We start from the raw sequence: 21,954 nt of genomic DNA, 5'->3' as shown, positions 1-21,954 counted from the left end.
CTGAGAGGTAGCTATGTGCTATGTTATTGTTCTCTGTATCATAGCTAGTTATGTGCTATGTCATTGTGCTCTGTTTGTGATGTAGCTATGTGCTATGTTATTGTGCTCTGAGAGGTAGCTATGTATTTTGTCATTATGCTATGTTTGTGAGGTAGCTATGCACTACATCATTGTGCCCTGTTTGAGAGTTAGCTATCTGCTATGTTATTATCCTCTGTTTGTGAGGTAGCTATGTGCTATGTCATTGTGCTCTATTTGTGAGGTAGCTATGCACTATGTTATTGTGCTCTGAAAGGTAGCTATATGCTATGTCTTAGTTCCCTGTTTGTGAGGTAGCTGTCCGCAATGTTATTGTGCACTGTTTGTGAGGTAGCTACATGCTATGTTATTGTGCCCTGTTTGTGAGGTATCTACATGCTATGTTATTGTGCTCTGCTTGTGAGGTAGCTATGTGCTATGTTATAGTGCCCTGACAGGTAGCAATGGTCTATGTTATTATCCTCTGTTTGTGAGGTATCTATGTGCTATGTTATTGTGCTCTGTTGGTGAGGTATCTATGTGCTATGTTATTGTGCTCTGTTGGTGAGGTAGCTATGTGGTATGTTATTATAGTTTGTGAGGTAGCTATGTGCTGTGTTATTATTTTCTGTGACATAGCTGAGTACTATGTTATTATCCTCTGTTTGTGAGGTAGCTATGTGCTATTTTATTGTGCTCTGTTTCAGAGGTAGTTATGTGCTATGTTATTGTGCTTTGTTTTTGTGAGGTAGCTATGTGCTATGTCATTGTGCTATGTTTGTGAGGTAGCTATGTGCTATGTTATTATCCTCTGTGATGTAGCTATGTGCTATGTTATTATCCTCTGTTTGTGAGGCATCTATGTGATATGTTATTGTGCTCTGTTGGTGAGGTATCTACATGCTATGTTATTGTGCTCTGTTGGTGAGGTAGCTATGTGCTATGTTATTGTGCTCTGAGAGGTATCTATGTGCTATGTTATTGTGCCCTGTTTGTGGGGTAGCTACGTGATATGTTATTGTGCTCTGTTGGTGAGGTGGCTATGTACTATGTCATTGTGCTCTCTTTGGTGGTAGCTATGTGCTATGTTATTGTACTCTGTTTGTGAAGTAGCTATGTGCTATGTTGTGGTCTCTTTGTGAGGTAAGTATATGCTATCTTATTGTGCTCTGTTTGAGAGTTATCTATGTGTTATGTCATTGTGCTCTGTTTGCGAGTTAGCTATGTGCTATGTCATTGTGCTCTGTTTCAGTGCTAGGTATTTGCCAGTTTATTATCCTCGGTTTGTGCGGTAGCTATGTGCTATGTTATGATGCTCTGTTTTGTGAGGTAGCTATGTGCTATGTCATTGTGCTCTGTTTGAGAGGTGGCTATGTGCTATGTCATTGTGCTCTGTTTGTGAGGTCGCTACATGCTATGTTATTGTGCTTTGCTGGTGAGGTAGCTATGTGCTATGTTACTGTGCTCTGCTTGAGAGGTAACTATGTGCTATGTTATTGTGCTCTGTATGAGAGGTAGCTATGTGCTATGTCATTTTGCACTGTTTGTGAGGTAGCTACATGGTATGTCATTGTGGTCTGTTTGAGAGGTAGCTATGTGCTCTGTCATTGTGCTCTGTTTGTGAGGTAGCTAAGTGCTAAGTTGTTGTGCTCTGTTGGTGAGGTAGCTATGTACTATGCTATTGTGCTCTGTTGGTGAGGTAGCTATGTGTTATGTTATTGTGTTCTGAGAGGTAGGTATGTGCTATGTTATTGTTCTTTGTATGAGAGCTAGCTATATGCTATGTCATTCTGCCCTGTTTGTGAGGTAGCTATGTGCTATGGTATTGTGCTGTGTTTGTGAGGTAGCTATGCGCTATGTTATTGTGGTCTGTTTGTGTGACAGCTATGTGCTTTGTCATTGTGCCATTTGTGAGGTAACTATGTGCTACGTTATTGTGCTCTGTTTGTGAGGTAGCCATGTGCAATTTTATTGTGCTCTGTATAAAAGCTAGCTATGTGCTATGTCATTGTGCCCTGTTTGTGAGGTAGCTATGTGCTATGTTATTGTGCTCTGTTTGTGAGGTAGCTATGTGCTATGCTATTATCCTCAGTTTGTGAGCTAGCTATGTGCTATTTCATTGTGCATTTTTTGTGAGGTAGCTATGTGCTATGTCATTTTGCTCTGTTTGTGAGGCATCTATGTGCTATGTTATTGTTCTCTCTTGGTGAGGTAGCTATGTGCTATGTTATTGTGCTGTGAGAGACTGCTATATGCTATGTTATTGTGCCCTGTTTGTGAGGTAGCTATGTGCTATGTTATTGTGCTCTGTTTGTGAGGTAGCTATGTGCTATGTCATTGTGCTCGGTTTGAGAGGTAGCTATGTGCTATGTCATTTTGCTCTGACAGGTTGCTTTATGCTATGTTATTGTGCCCTGGTTGTGAGGTAGCTATGTGCTATGTTATTAAGCTCTGTTTGTCAGTTAAATATGTGTTATGTAATTGCGCTCTGTTTGAAAGTTAGCTGAGTGCTATGTCATTGTGCTCTGTTTCAGTGCTAGGTATGTGCTAATTTATTATCCTCTTTTTGTGCGGTAGGTATGTGCTATGTTATTATGCTCTGTTTGTGAGGTAGCTATGTGCTATGTCATTGTGCTCGGTTTGAGAGGTAGCTATGTGCTATGTCATTGTGCTCGGTTTGAGAGGTAGCTATGTGCTATGTCGTTGTGCTCTGACAGGTTGCTATGTGCTATGTTATTGTGCCCTGGTTGTGAGGTAGCTATGTGCTATGTTATTAAGCTCTGTTTGTCAGTTAAATATGTGCTATGTCATTGTGCTCTGTGTGTGAGGTAGCTATGTTCTATGTTACTGTGCCCTGTTTGTGAAGTAGCTATGTGCTATGTCATAGTGCTCTGTTTGTGAGGTAGCTATGTGATATGTCATTGTGCCCTGTTTGAGAGGTAGCTATGTGCTATGTTATTATCTTCTGTTTGTGAGGTAGCTATGTGCTATGTTCTTGTGCTCTGTTGGTGAGGTAGCTATTTGCTATGTTATTGTGCTCTGAGAGGTAGCTATGTGCTATGTTACTGTGATCTGTTTGTGATGTAGCTATGTGCTATGCCATTATGCTCTGTTTGTGAGGTAGCTATGCGCTATGTTATTATGCCCTGTTTGTGAGGTAGCTATGCGGTATGTCATTGTGCCCTGTTTGAGAGGTAGTTATGTGCTATGTTAATATTTTCTGTCTGTGAGATAGCTATGTGCTATGTCATTGTGCTCTGTTTGTGAGGTAGCTATGCACTACATCATTGTGCCCTGTTTGTGAGCTAGCTATGTGCTATGTTCTTGTGCTTTGTTGGTGAGGTAGCTATTTGCTATATTTTTGTGCTCTGAGAGGTAGCTATGTGCTATGTTATTGTTCGCTGTATCATAGCTAGTTATGTGCTATGTCATTGTGCTCGGTTTGTGATGTAGCTATGTGCTATGTTATTGTGCTCTGTTGGTGAGATAGCTGTGTGGTATGTTAGTGTGCTCCAAGAGGTAGCTATCTACTTTGTCATTGTGCTATGTTTGTGAGGTAGCTATGCACTACATCATTGTGCCCTGTTTGAGAGGTAGCTATGGGCTATGTTATTATCCTCTGTTTGTGACATAGCTATGTGCTATGTCATTGTGCTCTATTTGTGAGGTAGCTATGCACTATGTTATTGTGCTCTGAAAGGTAGCTATATGCTATGTCTTAGTTCCCTGTTTGTGAGGTAGCTATCCGCAATGTTATTGTGCACTGTTTGTGAGGTAGCTACATGCTATGTTATTGTGCCCTGTTTGTGAGGTAGCTACATGCTATGTTATTGTGCTCTGGTTGTGAGGTAGCTATGTGCTATGTTATAGTGCCCTGACAGGTAGCAATGGTCTATGTTATTATCATCTGTTTGAGGTATCTATGTGCTATGTTATTGTGCTCTGTTGGTGAGGTATCTATGTGCTATGTTATTGTGCTCTGTTGGTGAGGTAGCTATGTGGTATGTTATTATCCTTTGCTTGTGAGGTAGCTATGTGCTATGTTATTATCTTCTGTGAGGTAGCTGAGTACTATGTTATTATCCTCTGTTTGTGAGGTAGCTATGTGCTATGTTATTCTGCTCTGTTTCAGAGGTAGTTATGTGCTATGTTATTGTGCTCTGTTTTTGCGAGGTAGCTATGTGTTATGTCATTGTGCTATGTTTGTGAGGTAGCTATGTGCTATGTTAGTATCCTCTGTGATGTAGCTATGTGCTATGTTATTATCCTCTGTTTGTGAGGCATCTATGTGATATGTTATTGTGCTCTGTTGGTGAGGTAGCTATGTGCTATGTTATTGTGCTCTGTTGGTGAGGTAGCTATGTGCTATGTTATTGTGCTCTGAGAGGTAGCTATGTGCTATGTTATTGTGCCCTGTTTGTGGGGTAGCTACATGATATGTTATTGTGCTATGTTTTTGAGGTGGCTATGTACTATGTCATTGTGTTCTCTTTGGTGGTAACTATGTGCTATGCTATTGTGCTCTGTTTCTGAAGTAGCTATGTGCTACGTCATGCTCTCTTTGTGAGGTAAGTATATGCTATCTTATTCTGCTCTGTTTGAGAGTTAGCTATGTGTTATGTCATTGTGCTCTGTTTGAGAGTTAGCTATGTGCTATGTCATTGTGCTCTGTTTCAGTGCTCGGTATTTGCCAGTTTATTATCCTTGGTTTGTGAGGTAGCTATGTGCTATGTTATTATGCTCTGTTTTGTGAGGTAGATATGTGCTATGTCATTATGCTCTGTTTGAGAGGTGGCTATGTACTATGTAATTGTGCTCTGTTTGTGAGGTAGCTACTTGCTATGTTATTGTGCTTTGTTGGTGAGGTAGCTATGTGCTATGTTATTGTGCTCTGCTTTAGAGGTAACTATGTGCTATGTTATTGTGCTCTGTATGAGAGGTAGCTATGTGCTATGTCATTGTGCACTGTTTGTGAGGTAGCTATGTGGTATGTCATTGTGGTCTGTTTGAGAGGTAGCTATGTGCCCTGTCATTGTGCTTTGTTTGCGTGGTAGCCAAATGCGAAGTTAATGTGCTCTTTTGGTGAGGTAGCTTTGTGCTATGTTATTGTGCTCTGAGAGGTAGCTATGTGCTATGTTATTGTTCTTTGTATGAGAGCTAGCCATGTGCTATGTCATTGTGCCCTGTTTGTGAGGTAGCTATGTGCAATGCTATTGTGGTCTGTTTGTGAGGTAGCTATGTGCTTTGTCATTGTGCCATTTTTGAGGTAGCTATGTACTACGTTATTGTGCTCTGTTTGTGGGGTAGCCATGTGCAATTTTATTGTGCTCTGTTTGTATGGTAGCCATGTGCAATTTTATTGTGCTCTGTATAAGAGCTAGCTATGTGCTATGTCATTGTGCCCTTTTTGTAAGGTAGCTATGTGCTATGTTATTGTGCTCTGTTTGTATGGTAGCCATGTGCAATTTTATTGTGCTCTGTATAAGAGCTAGCTATGTGCTATGTCATTGTGCCCTTTTTGTGAGGTAGATATGTGCTATGTTATTGTGCTCTGTTTGTGAGGTAGCTATGTGATATGCTATTATCCTCAGTTTGTGAGGTAGCTATGTGCTATTTTATTATGCTTTTTTGTGAGGTAGCTATGTGTTATGTCATTTTCCTCTGTTTGTGAGGTATCTATTTGCTATGTTATTATCCTCTGTTTGTGAGTTAGCTATGTGCTATGTTATTATCCTCTGTGAGGTATCTATGTGCTATGTTATTGTGCTCTGTTGGTGAGTTAGCTCTGTTCTATGTTATTGTGCTCTGAGAGATAGCTATATGCTATGTTATTGTGCCCTGTTTGTGAGGTAGCTACATGCTATGTTATTGTGCTCTGTTTGTGAGGTAGCTATGTGCTATGTCATTGTGCTCTGTTTGTGAGGTAGCTATGTGCTATGTTATTGTTCTTTGTTTTTGAGGTAGCTATGTGCTATATTATTGTGCTCTGACATGTAGCTATGTGCTATGTTATTGTGCTCTTTTTGTGAGATAGCTATGTGCTATGTAATTGTGCTCTGTTTGTGAGGTAGCTATATGTTATATTATTGTGCTCTTTTTGAGAGTTAGCTATGTGTTATGTCATTGCGCTCTGTTTGAAAGTTTGCTGAGTGCTATGTCATTCTGCTCTGTTTCAGTGCTAGGTATGTGCTAGCTTATTATCCTCTTTTTGTGCGGTAGCTATGTGCTATGTTATTATGCTCTGTTTGTGAGGTAGCTATGTGCTATGTGATTGTGCCCGGTTTGAGAGGTAGCTATGTGCTATGTCATTGTGCTCGGCTTGTGAGGTTGCTACATGCTATGTCATTGCACTCTGTTGGTGAGGTAGCTGTGTGCTAGTTATTGTGCTCTGACAGGTTGCTATGTGCTATGTTAGTGTGCCCTGGTTGTGAGGTAGCTATGTGCTATGTTATTGTGCTCTGTTTCTCAGTTAAATATGTGCTATGTCATTGTGCTTTGTGTGTGAGTTAGCTATGTGCTATGCTATTGTGCTTTGTTTGAGAGGTAACTATGTGCTATGTTATTGTGCTCTGTATGAGAGGTAGCTATGTGCTATGTCATTGTGCACTGTTTGTGAGGTAGCTATGTGCTATGTCATTGTAGTCTGTTTGAGAGGTAGCTATGTGCTCTGTCATTGTACTCTGTTTGAGAGGTAGCTAAGTGCTAAGTTATTGTGCTCTGTTGGTGAGATAGCTATGTGCTATGTTATTGTGCTCTGTTGGTGAGGTAGCTATGTGCTACGTTATTGTGCTCTAAGAGGTAGCTATGTGCTATGTTATTTTGCTTTGTATGAGAGCTAGCTATGTGCTATGTCATTGTGCTCTTTTTGTGAGGTAGCTACGTGCTATGTTATTGTGCTCTGTTTGTGAGTTAGCTATGCGCTATGTTATTGTGGCCTGTTTATGAGGTAGCTATGTGCTATGTCATTGTGCCCTTTTTGTGAGGTAGCTATGTGCTACGTTATTGTGCTCTTTTTGTGAGGTAGCCATGTGCAATTTTATTGTGCTCTGTATAAGAGCTAGCTCTTTGTGAGGTAGCTATGAGCTACGTTATTGTTCTCTGCATTTGTGGTTGCCATGTTCAATTTTATTGTGCTCTGTATGAGATCTAGCTATGTGCTATGGCATTGTGTCCTATTTGTGAAGTAGCTATGTGCTATGTTAATGTGCTCTGTTTGTGAACTAGCAATGTGCTATATCATTATGCTCTGTTTGGGAGGTAGCTATGTTCTATGTTATTGTGCTCTGTTTGTGAGGTAGCTATGTGCTATATTATTTTTCTCTGTTGGTGAGGTAGCTATGTGCTATGTTATTTTGCCCTGTTTGTGAGGTAGCTACGTGCTATGTTATTGTGCCTTCTTTGTGAAGTAGCTATGTAGTATGTCATTGTCCACTTTTTATGTGTTAGCTATGTGCTATGTTATTGTGTTCTGTTTATGAGGTAGCTATGTGGTATGTTATTGTACTCTGTGAGGTTGTTATGTGCTATAACATTGGGCTCTGTTTCAAAGGTAGCTATGTGCTATGCCATTGTGCTCTGTTTGTGAGGTAGCTATGTCCTATGTTATTCTGCTCTGAGAGGTAACTATGTGCTATGTCATTGTGCCCTGTTTCAGAGGTAACTATCTGCTATGTCATTGTGCTCTGTTTGTGAGGTAGCTATGTGCTATGTAATTGTGCCCTGTTTGTGAGGTAGCTATGTGCTATGTTACTGTGCTCTGTTTGAGAGTTAGCTATGTGTTATGTCATTGCGCTCTGTTTGAAAGTTAGCTAAGTGCTATGTCATTGTGCTCTGTTTCAGTTCTGGGTATGTGCTTGCTTATTATCCTCTGTTTGTGAGGTAGCTATGTGCTATGTAATTGTGCCCTGTTTGTGAGGTAGCTATGTGCTATGTTACTGTGCTCTGTTTGAGAGTTAGCTATGTGTTATGTCATTGCGCTCTGTTTGAAAGTTAGCTAAGTGCTATGTCATTGTGCTCTGTTTCAGTTCTGGGTATGTGCTTGCTTATTATCCTCTGTTTGTGCGATAGCTATGTGCTATGTTATTATGCTCTGTTTGTGAGGTAGCTATGTTCTATGTCTTTGTGGTCGGTTTGAGAGGTAGCTATGTGCTATGTCATTGTGCTCAGTTTGTGAGGTAGCTATGTCCTATGTTATTCTGCTCTGAGAGGTAACTATGTGCTATGTCATTGTGCCCTGTTTGAGAGGTAACTATCTGCTATGTCATTGTGCTCTGTTTGTGAGGTAGCTACATGCTATGTTATTGTGCCCTGTTTGAGAGGTAGTTATGTGCTATATTATCCTCTGTTTCTAAGGTATCTATGTGCTATGTTATTGCGCTCTATTGGCGAGGTAGATATGTGGTATGTTATTATCCTCTGTTTGTGAGGTAGCTATGTGCTATGTTATTATCCTCTGTTTGTGAAGTAGCTAAGTGCTATATTATTATTCTCTGTTTGTGAGGTAGCTATGTGCTATGTTATTATGCTCTGTTTCACAGGTAGGTATGTGCATTATTATTGTCCTCTGTTTGTGAGGTAGCTATGCGCTATGTTATTGTGCTCTGACAGGTAGCTATGTGCTATGTTATTATCCTCTGTTTGTGAGGTAGCTATGTGCTATGTTATTATCCTCTCTTTGTGATGTAGCTATGTGCTATTTTATTATGCTCTTTTTGTGAGGTTGCAATGTGCTATGTCATTTTACCCTGTTTGTGAATTAGCTATGTGCTGTGTTATTATCCTCTGTTTGTGAGTTAGCTATGTGCTATGTTATTATCCTCTGTTTGTGAGGTAGCTATGTGCTATGTTATTATCCTCTGTTTGTGAGGTAGCTATGTGGTATGTTATTATCCTCTGTTTGTGAGGTACCTATGGGCTATGTTATTATCCTCTGTTTGTGAGGTAGCTATGTGCTGTGTTATTGTGTTCTGTTTCAAAGGTAGGTATGTGCTATGTTATTATGCTCTGTGAGGGAGCTATGTTATTGTGCTCTGACTGGTAGCTATGTGCTATGTTATTATCCTCTGTTTGTGAGGTAGTTATGTTCTATGTTATTATCCTATGTTTGTGAGGTGGCTATGTGCTATTTTATTGTGCTGTTTTTGTGAGGTAGCTATGTGCTATGTCAGTTTGCCCTGTTTGTGAGGTAGCTATGTGGTATGTGATTATCCTCTGTTTGTGAGGTAGCTATGTGCTATGTTATTATCCTCTGTTTGTGAGGTAGCTATGTGTTATTTTATTGTGCTCTGTTTCAGAGGTAGGTATGTGCTATGTTATTGTGCTCTGTTTGTGAGGTAGCTATGTGCTATGTTATTGTGCTCTGACAGGTAGCTATGTGCTATTTTATTGTGCTCTTTTTGTGAGGTAGCTATGTGCCATTTTGCCCTGTTTATGAGGTAGCTATGTGCTGTGTTGTTGTGCTCTGTTTGTGAGGTAGTTATGGGCTGTGTTATAGTGCTCTGAGAGGTAGGTATATGCTATGTTATTATCCTCTGTTTTGTGGTAGGTATGTGCTATTTTATTGTGCTCTTTTTGTGAGGTAGCTATTTGTATGTCATTTTGCACTGTTTGTGAGGTAGCTATGTGTATGTCATTTTGCTCTATTTGTGAGGTAGCTATGTGCTATGTGCTATGTGCTATGTGCTATGTCATTTTACCCTGTTTGTGAGGTAGCTATGTGCTATATTATCCTCTGTTTCTAAGGTATCTATGTGCTATGTTATTGCACTCTATTGGCGAGGTAGATATGTGGTATGTTATTATCCTCTGTTTGTGAAGTAGCTAAGTGCTATATTATTATTCTCTGTTTGTGAGGTAGCTATGTGCTATGTTATTATGCTCTGTTTCACAGGTAGGTATGTGCATTATTATTGTCCTCTGTTTGTGAGGTAGCTATGTGCTATGTTATTGTGCTCTGACAGGTAGCTATGTGCTATGTTATTATCCTCTGTTTGTGAGGTAGCTATGTGCTATGTTATTATCCTCTCTTTGTGATGTAGCTATGTGCTATTTTATTATGCTCTTTTTGTGAGGTAGCAATGTGCTATGTCATTTTACCCTGTTTGTGAATTAGCTACGTGCTGTGTTATCCTCTGTTTGTGAGTTAGCTATGTGCTATGTTATTATCCTCTGTTTGTGAGGTAGCTATGTGCTATGTTATTATCCTCTGTTTGTGAGGTAGCTATGTGGTATGTTATTATCCTCTGTTTGTGAGGTACCTATGGGCTATGTTATTATCCTCTGTTTGTGAGGTAGCTAAGTCCTATGTTATTATCCTCTATTTGTGAGGTAGCTATGTGCTGTGTTATTGTGTTCTGTTTCAAAGGTAGGTATGTGCTATGTTATTATGCTCTGTGAGGGAGCTATGTTATTGTGCTCTGACTGGTAGCTATGTGCTATGTTATTATCCTCTGTTTGTGAGGTAGTTATGTTCTATGTTATTATCCTCTGTTTGTGAGGTGGCTATGTGCTATTTTATTGTGCTGTTTTTGTGAGGTAGCTATGTGCTATGTCAGTTTGCCCTGTTTGTGAGGTAGCTATGTGGTATGTGATTATCCTCTGTTTGTGAGGTAGCTATGTGCTATGTTATTATCCTCTGTTTGTGAGGTAGCTATGTGTTATTTTATTGTGTTCTGTTTCAGAGGTAGGTATGTGCTATGTTATTGTGCTCTGACAGGTAGCTATGTGCTATTTTATTGTGCTCTTTTTGTGAGGTAGCTATGTGCCATTTTGCCCTGTTTATGAGGTAGCTATGTGCTGTGTTGTTGTGCTCTGTTTGTGAGGTAGTTATGGGCTGTGTTATAGTGCTCTGAGAGGTAGGTATATGCTATGTTATTATCCTCTGTTTTGTGGTAGGTATGTGCTATTTTATTGTGCTCTTTTTGTGAGGTAGCTATTTGTATGTCATTTTGCTCTGTTTGTGAGGTAGCTATGTGTATGTCATTTTGCTCTATTTGTGAGGTAGCTATGTGCTATGTGCTATGTGCTATGTCATTTTACCCTGTTTGTGAGGTAGCTATGTGCTATATTATCCTCTGTTTCTAAGGTATCTATGTGCTATGTTATTGCACTCTATTGGCGAGGTAGATATGTGGTATGTTATTATCCTCTGTTTGTGAAGTAGCTAAGTGCTATATTATTATTCTCTGTTTGTGAGGTAGCTATGTGCTATGTTATTATGCTCTGTTTCACAGGTAGGTATGTGCATTATTATTGTCCTCTGTTTGTGAGGTAGCTATGTGCTATGTTATTGTGCTCTGACAGGTAGCTATGTGCTATGTTATTATCCTCTGTTTGTGAGGTAGCTATGTGCTATGTTATTATCCTCTCTTTGTGATGTAGCTATGTGCTATTTTATTATGCTCTTTTTGTGAGGTAGCAATGTGCTATGTCATTTTACCCTGTTTGTGAATTAGCTACGTGCTGTATTATCCTCTGTTTGTGAGTTAGCTATGTGCTATGTTATTATCCTCTGTTTGTGAGGTAGCTATGTGCTATGTTATTATCCTCTGTTTGTGAGGTAGCTATGTGGTATGTTATTATCCTCTGTTTGTGAGGTACCTATGGGCTATGTTATTATCCTCTGTTTGTGAGGTAGCTAAGTCCTATGTTATTATCCTCTATTTGTGAGGTAGCTATGTGCTGTGTTATTGTGTTCTGTTTCAAAGGTAGGTATGTGCTATGTTATTATGCTCTGTGAGGGAGCTATGTTATTGTGCTCTGACTGGTAGCTATGTGCTATGTTATTATCCTCTGTTTGTGAGGTAGTTATGTTCTATGTTATTATCCTCTGTTTGTGAGGTGGCTATGTGCTATTTTATTGTGCTGTTTTTGTGAGGTAGCTATGTGCTATGTCAGTTTGCCCTGTTTGTGAGGTAGCTATGTGGTATGTGATTATCCTCTGTTTGTGAGGTAGCTATGTGCTATGTTATTATCCTCTGTTTGTGAGGTAGCTATGTGTTATTTTATTGTGCTCTGTTTCAGAGGTAGGTATGTGCTATGTTATTGTGCTCTGACAGGTAGCTATGTGCTATTTTATTGTGCTCTTTTTGTGAGGTAGCTGTGTGCCATTTTGCCCTGTTTATGAGGTAGCTATGTGCTGTGTTGTTGTGCTCTGTTTGTGAGGTAGTTATGGGCTGTGTTATAGTGCTCTGAGAGGTAGGTATGTGCTATGTTATTATCCTCTGTTTTGTGGTAGGTATGTGCTATTTTATTGTGCTCTTTTTGTGAGGTAGCTATTTGTATGTCATTTTGCTCTGTTTGTGAGGTAGCTATGTGTATGTCATTTTGCTCTGTTTGTGAGGTAGCTATGTGCTATGTGCTATGTCATTTTACCCTGTTTGTGAGGTAGCTATGTGCTATTTTATACTTCTTGCTATAAGCCCAGTTGTTATAGAAGCACGCCAAATTTTTCCTTAGAGTTATATTGTGAAGCTGATTGTTGTGTAATAAGGAACAAGGGATCTGTATGACACATTAGTTTTGCTACAATTTATACTGTTTAGGTAATGTCCTGTAGATTTTTTTCTTCTAGACTTTTCTATGATTCATCTGTGTGTCAAACTTATAAATTGTGTATATTTTTATTTGCTGATTCCACTGCTAATAAAATATCTAAGGTGTTTTTAAAATATAAATTACTTTCTGGTAAAAGACTTCTTTGAATACCCTTACATTAATTCAATAAAAAATCCAGTTTCTTATTATCTGTTTTCACGTCTCTCCATAACATGGAACAGTTTTATTAGCTTGCACACAGATGCATTAATTGTTCTTTTTTTGTAGTAAGAGCCTCACAGTTGCATCTTTGAACTACTGCATTATGTTGCAGAATAAAATTATTTTTGCAATAAACTTATCAGTTATCTGTTGCATGTTAGTCTTTTGTTGGGCTTTCCATAGGTTTCAGGTCAAACTGCTCTTAAAGTCATCACTCTCATTTTACTTTCATTTTGCAACAAAAACTGTTTCACTATTTCAGGTATTCCTACCTGGAGGGGTTTACTCATCACATGCGGTTAAGGAACATTTGATTTATTTCTACCTCTCCACAGCTGACTGCAAGTATTGGAATTCTTTAAATTATTTTGCAGCATACATCTGCATATGATACGAAAGGAATGGATTGTATAGATAGATAGATAGACATATATATATATATATATATATATATATATATATATATATATATATATATATGTATGTATATAGATAGATAGATATAGACATAGATATGTATTTTAAGACTTACTGTGTCCGAGGAAGTTTCTGAGTAAAGCATAAATACATTTATTTCAAAAGCAATTAATGATAATTGTAATGGTTGTGTTCGTGTGTCACTCTTGTGTGACAATTATCATTGAAGTGTCGTTATGCTAATAGATTAACGTCTTTTTTAGACATACAGTATTTAGAAATGTATAACTTAATATATTTTCTTTACATTAATGTAAAATGGTAATAAAAATAATAAGTAATTACATAATCAGATGATCATAAGGACAAATAAATAACTAAATTAATTTCCAAGCAAATAATTCAGTGCTGCTCTTCAAGTCACACAATGAGATTTTATTGTGTGTTATAATTAGATTCTAGTACATTCCAATAAATGCATTTAGAAATTCTGTTTTTATAAAATGTATTGCAACAAGGAAGCATCCCTATGCCAGCAGCAAGTCTGAATAAGTCTCCCAATTTCGCAGCTGCCTGTTTTAGCAAAGTAATACTTATTTTGAAGTTTCATCTTTCTTTTATAAACAGAGGACTGGTGTTCTTGTCAAATTTGCGAAGAGGTAGCACATTTTAGTTTGCTGCACTGAGCTGCATTCTTACTTCCCAACACACTAAAACCCGGTGATACACAATAACCTTACAGTGGTCTCATTTACAATTCCAGTTTATCTTCAGAAGCCAAACAGCATAATGGAGAAGTCTTTAATATCTGAATATAAGTCAGGGCTACCGATCAGTGGAAAATGAAACAGTGAACTAAGTGGCAGAAGTATGGGTTATAGGCCATCTGATTGTTGACAAGTTGGCAATGAAATCAACAGCAGTGTTCATTAACAAGAACTTAATGGAATATAAACACTCATCATGAATGTGTAAAGCAAGTTATCCTTGTCACCATTACCAAGAAAATACAGCTGCTTCAATGCTATTGCTTTTCTTTGTCTACAACAAGTAATCTAAAGATGCAGGGGATTATTTGAATGTGCATTATTAAAAAGCTATGGAATGTGGTCATCTCCCTGTCATAACATAGCTCTAAGCTGTATTTCAGGGAGGGACTGATTGGCATAAAGCTGTATATCTGTTAACTGGGTTTATGGAATACTCCAAAGGGTCTTTTTCTGCTTCCACTAGGAGTTGATGAATTCATGCAGTGTATATATAACACGTTCACAGTTACACCAACTCGAAGAAGGGGGGAAATATCCCCAAAAGGGCATCACTGCTGGCACACCTTGCTGACATCAGATTCCTTTGGAGGCACTCTGATACTTCAGTCTTCATCCATCCATAGGTACACAATGCTTTCCTTCCTTGATTTGGGCCATAACAACAAAATAAGACATCATTCAGTATTTTTAATTTTTTTGAAGGGGGGGAGCTGGGAAGCTGTATTTAAGGAACTGGACTTGGCAGTTTGCAAAACAGCCTTTTAATAGGCTAATCTTAGTTAGTCCATTTATTTATGACAGTGTTTATGATATGGGTAATGGAATGGTCCAATGGACCTTTTACAGTCTTGACTTAGACCAGAGGGAAGAAAGCAAAAGTAAATGCAGCATTCAAATATACATTCAGAAGTTACAGATAGAAAGGAAAAAAAATGTTAATATGGGTTCGGAACGACTAGGATAAAACTGCAAAAGAAGCAATAACATAAAAGATCATAAAGAATAATATGATAAAATAATATTTATGTAACATGCTTAATGCATGCTTTACTTATTTTGTGGCCATGAATCACAGGTTATTACTTTGACATTGGCTTACTGGCTAGTAAAACTGAGTAACTTATTTTAATAAAATAAATAATTATTTCTAATTAGAACTCTAACTGAATAGCCTGAATGAAAATAATTTTCCTACAATGTAAAGGATGATGTAAAGTGTTGGCCAACCTGATTTCTGCTAGAAGTCTGAAAGCCTGCAGTAGAATATCCATCACTCCATCCATCCATCCATCCATCCATCCATCCATCCATCCATCCATCCATCCACCACCCACAACCTCTTTTTTCCATTTTTGCACATGAGGTTGAGGTGTCACTTTTAACAGTGACAATCATCTTCAGCCAATGCTTACATCACTGGGTGGCTAGACCTGCCATGGTTGTTCTTCCACACCACAGACTTGCATGCACACTCACAACTATGGCAGTTTGGAGTGTCCATTCTACCTACTGCATGTCTTTGGAATGTGGGAAGAAAACAGAGCACCTGGAGAAACCCACACAAACACAGGGAAGACATGCAGACTCCATATAGGAGGCATCCCAGCTGAGAATCAGACCGGGGAATGACGCTGTGAGGTGACAATGTTATCTGCTGTACCACTGTGGTGTACCCTAGAAAATCCAATATTGCCTTGTAGTATTTTCTCTGATTAGGGACGGTAAGATATTGAAGCTGTGCAGACTTGACAGAAACAAGAGTAGCATTATTCTGATGTTTATTTCAGGAGTTATTGGATATTATGGGATTTACCGGGGCTTGGCTAGAGAGTTTCATCAGTTGGGTTTTACTCTTATAACCAGACCATACAAAGTGAGAACAAATTCCAACATAACCCAAACCCCTGCACAGATTATTGCATGAATTGTTTATCATAGTAAATGTTAAGTACAACCGTATAACTTGTACTATATACATATATACACGCTGCTTCACTAGAGGCGGCTTGCACCAGTTATTCTTAGGCTTCCGAATACTGGCCAAGGCTCTTGCCACCCCATAGTGCCTTTTTTAGGCAAGGCTCAAAAGACAAACCCACCGCTGCAAATAGCACAAGTAATAAAAAACTGAGGGTAATGCTACTCAATGCCAGAAATCTAAACCTCAAAATGCATGCACTCGAGGCACTCCTCAGTATGGAGAAAATCGATATATGTGCAGTAACAGAAACCTAGTTTGAGGCTCCAGAGTGCACACCAACACTACCAGGCTACAACTCATACCTTACATTTTGGCCACAAAACCTGGACCGAAATACAAAAGGCAGGGGCATATCCATATTCATCAAGGATACCCACACCTCCAGGTTAGTGGCACAGCACGATGATTCAGAGATCATCCATGTGCACCTAACAATGGGCAGAACTGCAATTCAAATTGTAGCTTGCTACAGATCACCCACCATGTCCCAGGACCCCCATTCCGCATTTCTGGAAACACTGGGAAACATAAAGGTCATACAAACACCCTGATATTGGGTGATTTCAATTAGCCAAACATTAACTGGGAGAACTACTCAAGTACTAACTCCCTTGCCCAACATTTCCTAGAATTTATAAACTCAAACACCCTGGATCAACTGGTCAACACCCCCACCAGAGGTGACAACATATTGGACATGGTCATCACCAACATGGGTAACCAGTGTTCCACACCAGAGGTCAACACCTTGGTGGTTAGATCTGACCATTAACTAATCACTCTGGATATCCACATTCCACCCCCACCCCCGGTCAAAGAAACCACTGTGAAAAACTTTTCAAAAGCAAACTTCACATTACTTAAGACCAAGGTGGAAAGTTTCAAATCCACCATGGATAACGCTGCCCAAGCTGCAAAATCCTTTACTAATGCACTCTATGGGCACCTACAAGAATGCATGGATCATGCTATCCCAAGCAAAACCAAGACTCACTCCTCCAAGAAAAGGAAACCAGTCTGGTGGACCCCTGCCATAAACAAGCTATCCAATAGAAGGAGGAAACTAGTACAGAAAAGAGTAAAATCCCAAGAGGGAAGACATCCCTGATCAGTATCAGCAAGAAACTACGATCCCTTATAAAATTATCCAAGGCTAGCTTCAAAAAAAAAATTGCCAAGGACTCCAAAGATAACCACAAGGCATTCTTTAGCTATGTCAAGAATCTAAGTGGCAATTCCCAAATCTGCTCAGAGTTAGTGCAGAATGACACAAAATACACTGAACCAACCGATATTGCCAACATCCTGGCAGACAGGTTCAACGCAAACTTCAACCTCCTCTCACCCCCAAAAGGGCCCATAACCATACCAGAAGAATGTAAGTGCCCCTGAAATCACAGACACTCAGGTTAAAACAGCCCTCTCCAAAGCCAAAAACACAGCATCAATGGGACCGGATGGTGTCCAAGGCTGCGTCCTACATGAGCTCAAAGATGAACTAACCCCTCACCTAAACACACTGTTCAAACTCAGCCTCTCCACAGAGATAGTAATTTCTCCTTTGATAATCACATTGCCAAAGTGGTTAGAAAATCCTTCTATGTGGCCCACCTAATCACAAGAGGGTTTGCATCCAGATCAAAATAGGTCATTGTGCCCCTCTACGCATCACTCATCAGACCCATCATAGAGTACAATGCCCCATTTGGGATGTACCTTACAAGACACCTGCAACAGCTGGAAAGACCACAGAAGTACCTCACCAAGAGGATCACTCAAAGGTGATCTCAGCCTGACATACCAGGCCATGTCCAACCCAGAAGTGATGGACATGCTCCACCTAAAGAAAACCATATCCCCTCAAGCCGCATGCTCTAGGGATCTAAACCTCACCACAACAAAAAATTGGACATGCTGGAAGGATAGATTCCTGTCCCAGAGACTTCCCATGCTCTGGAACAAGATTCCAATCTGCATTAAGCAGAGCTTCTCACTAACACTCTTCAAGAGAAACTTTGACGAGTGGATGGGAAACAGGAAGTTTACTCCGGGGATCACTTCAGTGGCTCTGCTGGACAGAAGCACAGGGAACTAATCTAAGGGGGCGGCAAAAGCCAGCACATTCCAGCTAGGTTTATAAATGCCTTTGGGCAGATAGCCTAGTACCTACCTACGAACCTGTGAACCTATATATTACTATTCTTTAAATGCACACACACAATATCAATGCAAAAATAACCAACATTTTCATATCTGAATTAATCAGACAAAACTCCCTTTTGAGTACTACCATGGATCCTGCAGATGTTCAGGTCCTATCTTCCCCATGCAGTTAATCAATCATTAGTGTTTGCTAAGGTGAGTTTCAACAAAGAAATACCGACCAATTGTGGGTCATCTGACACACTATAATAGATATGTATGTGTATGTATATATATATATATATATATATATATATATATATATATATATATCTATATATATATATATATATATATATATATATATATATATATATATATATATATATATATATATATATATATATATATATATATAGGTTTACATTCATATGGTCAAGCGCACATTGCTCGACCATACATTTAACCAACTTTTCTATGAGAATCTTGTAACGCCAAATGGTCGGAATGTCATAAAAACACCAAATTCGACATTTCCAACCACTCAACAGCCTAAAACAAGTGCTAACATGGGTCAAAAAGGGCATGGGATTTTGCGATTCGCAATATTTGCAATCGCATTTTTGTGATGTTGCCGAACTCCTTTCGGCCGTACCTGGTCGACTATTCACCGGTCAACCATATGCATGTACATATATATATATATATATATATATATATATATATATATATATATATATATAAACATGTATTTGTTTACTTTGTCACATATTCAAAATGATGAGCAAATGCCATCAAAAGAAGAATGTTGACATTTGTATGTCAGGGTTGTGGTACAGCGGGCTAGAGATTTACCCTTTCCCCTCTGTTGTGTCATACATATAAGTTAGCAGGAGGACTGTGGGTTGCAGAGAGGTTTGAACCCTGCAAAACTATATTTGTTCTTTTTCATTTTTGATGATTGACATTCAGCCTTTTCTGATACATATTATAGATCTATGCTGTGAAGACTGGTAGAGAAGGGTGAAGGCTGCCAGCCTAGCCAGATAGACTTTTGCAGATAATGCTGTCATTTGTAAATATGAATGTAAATTACTGGTGTGTTGTCTTAAATGTAAAGAAATACTGTTACATGTGGAACTGGAAATAAATGTGACAACAGTGCACTCTACTGACCAAAGTAAAGCATGTGGTGACCCTTTGAAGTAGTAGTGGTGCCGAAAGTCTAGATGAAGAAATCCTTTCTATTGTTTTAACCAAGAGTTAAATTGCTAGATTTAAACATGCAAATGCATTTTATTGCTCTGTTCCTGACCATCTGCAAGATAACAAAAGGGAGATGTTAAAAATGTAAATGCAGTTAATGTGTAGCCTGGGAACTCCAGGAAAGTGAAAAAAAATGATGTAATGTTTATCAGAACTGCAATAGCAATTTAAACAGAGAGAATCAGAAAGCATTAAGCATTTTTGTCTTGACCATCCAACTCATCAAAACTCTTGCTCACATGTAAGTTATGTTAGACTTGTGTTTTCTTTTAGGGATAGCTAGAAGCTAGAAATATTAGACTAAGTGTTTTCTGTAATGTCAGAATTGCACTACTGAATTATTTTAAGTATTTCTGTGTGATCTCTGAACTCTTGACTAGCACTGACTGTGTAGTAGAAAGTATTGTTTTGTGGTTTTAATTATTTACTATTAAATATTTTAAAACCTTTTAACTGTGGCTGGTTTGTGTAGAGATAATTAAGCTCTAAGAGTACATTGCATGTATATAAGGATCCTGTACCAGGTCACTCTAATAAGCCTTGAGACTGTTTAGTCATACTACCAATTGGATAATAATATTGCACAGTAATAATTGGACACCCTTTTAAGGGCCTTTGAGTAGCTGATAAATATTAGCTGGGTGGTGGCAAGTGGTGCTACTGTATAGTCTGGGTAAAAGGGCATAGCTGGAGAACCTGTGCCAGCCTTCCCCAGGAGTGTCTGTGTGGTTGTATAAACTCTTTTCTCAAAGTGTGTGTGCGTCAGCTACTTGGGCAGGGACACGAAGCACTGGTTGGACAGAGAGTGTGCTGGAGATTTTAACTTGCCCAGCTAGGCTGAGATCTGGACCCTATAGCTGTGCTAGTCGGGGAGTCTTATTGGGGATCTGGGGAGCAAGGGAGCAACCAGCCCCGGACTGACTGTGATCCCTGTGTGCTCAAGGGAAATTGCACTTTACTGTGGGTATTTGTTATCCTTTCCTCATATATGAGAAATATGGTGTTAGTGGTGAGGATTGTGGCTCCTTGATTGTTGGGCCAGGGCATGGGCGTCACACATGCATGTAATGTGAAGAATTTCTAGATGACCAAAAGAAAAAGGAAAAAGTCTAAGTATCCATAATCTGATAGTTTAGCACAGAATGCTAATGGTATTAACTGTTGTTAAGCTTCTAGCTGCTGTATTGGGTTTCCTTCCATCTGAATGCACTTGTAAACTCTTAACCGATGTTCCTGAATCACTCTTGAAAAGTTAGTTGTGTATGTGGCTGGTGTGTCCTATTAATTAACAAATAAATAAAATAAAATAAAATAAATAAAAAAATTACTTCTGATGGCTGTGTATTCATAACTATTGTTACCTCAAGTCAATAAAAAAGTCCTAGTTAATGCTAAGTTGAAATATGTAAACAGAGCATTAAAGAAAAGTACAAGATTCATGTTACCCTTAAGAGTAGTGTGTTTTATCACTTCAGTTTTAACATCATTTTGAGGCACTCTGTGTATGAAAATCTGAATTAAAATGATATGTTTCAGCTAGGTGGAGTGTATTTTATTAAAACGAGTGTATATCTAATTTTTGACAATGTTGATAATGTACGTGATGGCCTAATATAGATGGCAGACACTGATGGCTGAAACACAAAAATAAATGCATTACTTGAATTATAATCCTACAGGGTTTTGAACATTTCTGGATCATATACTTAATAGACGTGAGCCATAAAATGAGACTGGCATGCTTACTAAAGCGGAACTTCTGATACTTGATGACCCCAAAATTACTACAGCTGACCTATTTATTTGAGGCATGTATAATTCCAAGGAAACATTGAAAGCATGAGGGATACATCTCAACAGAGAATCCTTTCATCACAAATCTCAGAAGTTTTTGAGATAATTACTTGACACAGATGAACACAAGAGACAATCCTTTTTTAAAGAATAATGCAGAATGTTAGCATAAAATTCTCAGCACACCCATTTGCTCTACTTTCTTGGCTATTTTAATTGCATTTCAGCAATACCTCTGCTAGAAAAATGCACTATGAAGTGTGTCTCTGGTACAGTAATGCTGACTGTTCCTGCTATATCTGTTGTATTGAGCCGACTACATTTTACAACTATATAATGAGATGAATCTTGGTTAAATGAAACCACAGTTGGAAACTGTAAATAAACACCCAAAAGAAAGAAAGACTTCTTTTGGGAGTATCATACTCCAAATGACCCTAATTCCATTCTTTGGTATTGTACCTTTATAGTAAATATTCTATAGTATTTCAGGCATGTTTATAAATTCAATAAATCCAATATGCAGCTTGAATGACAATAAAACACTTAATATTTATTAAAACAAAAAGCAACCGGTTAGCGCTTTCATTCACAGGCCATGTAGCTATTTTTGGGAGGATTCACAGTTCATCTTCTTAGTTTTATTTAACCAAGATTTGACGATGTGTGCACAAATAAATCATTGTGGTCTCATTGTATTATTATTATTATTATTATTATTATTATTATTATCATAGCTGCTAAACATCATCTTTGTAGCGGCAGTTAGACATCTATTTATCATCATACTGGGATGTACATGATTCTGAT

This window comes from Protopterus annectens, chromosome 14.part0 (assembly GCF_019279795.1).
Source record: "Protopterus annectens isolate FY-2018-M chromosome 14.part0, PAN1.0, whole genome shotgun sequence".
NCBI classification, from domain to species: Eukaryota; Metazoa; Chordata; order Ceratodontiformes; family Protopteridae; genus Protopterus; species Protopterus annectens.
This window is presented reverse-complemented; position numbering follows the sequence as displayed.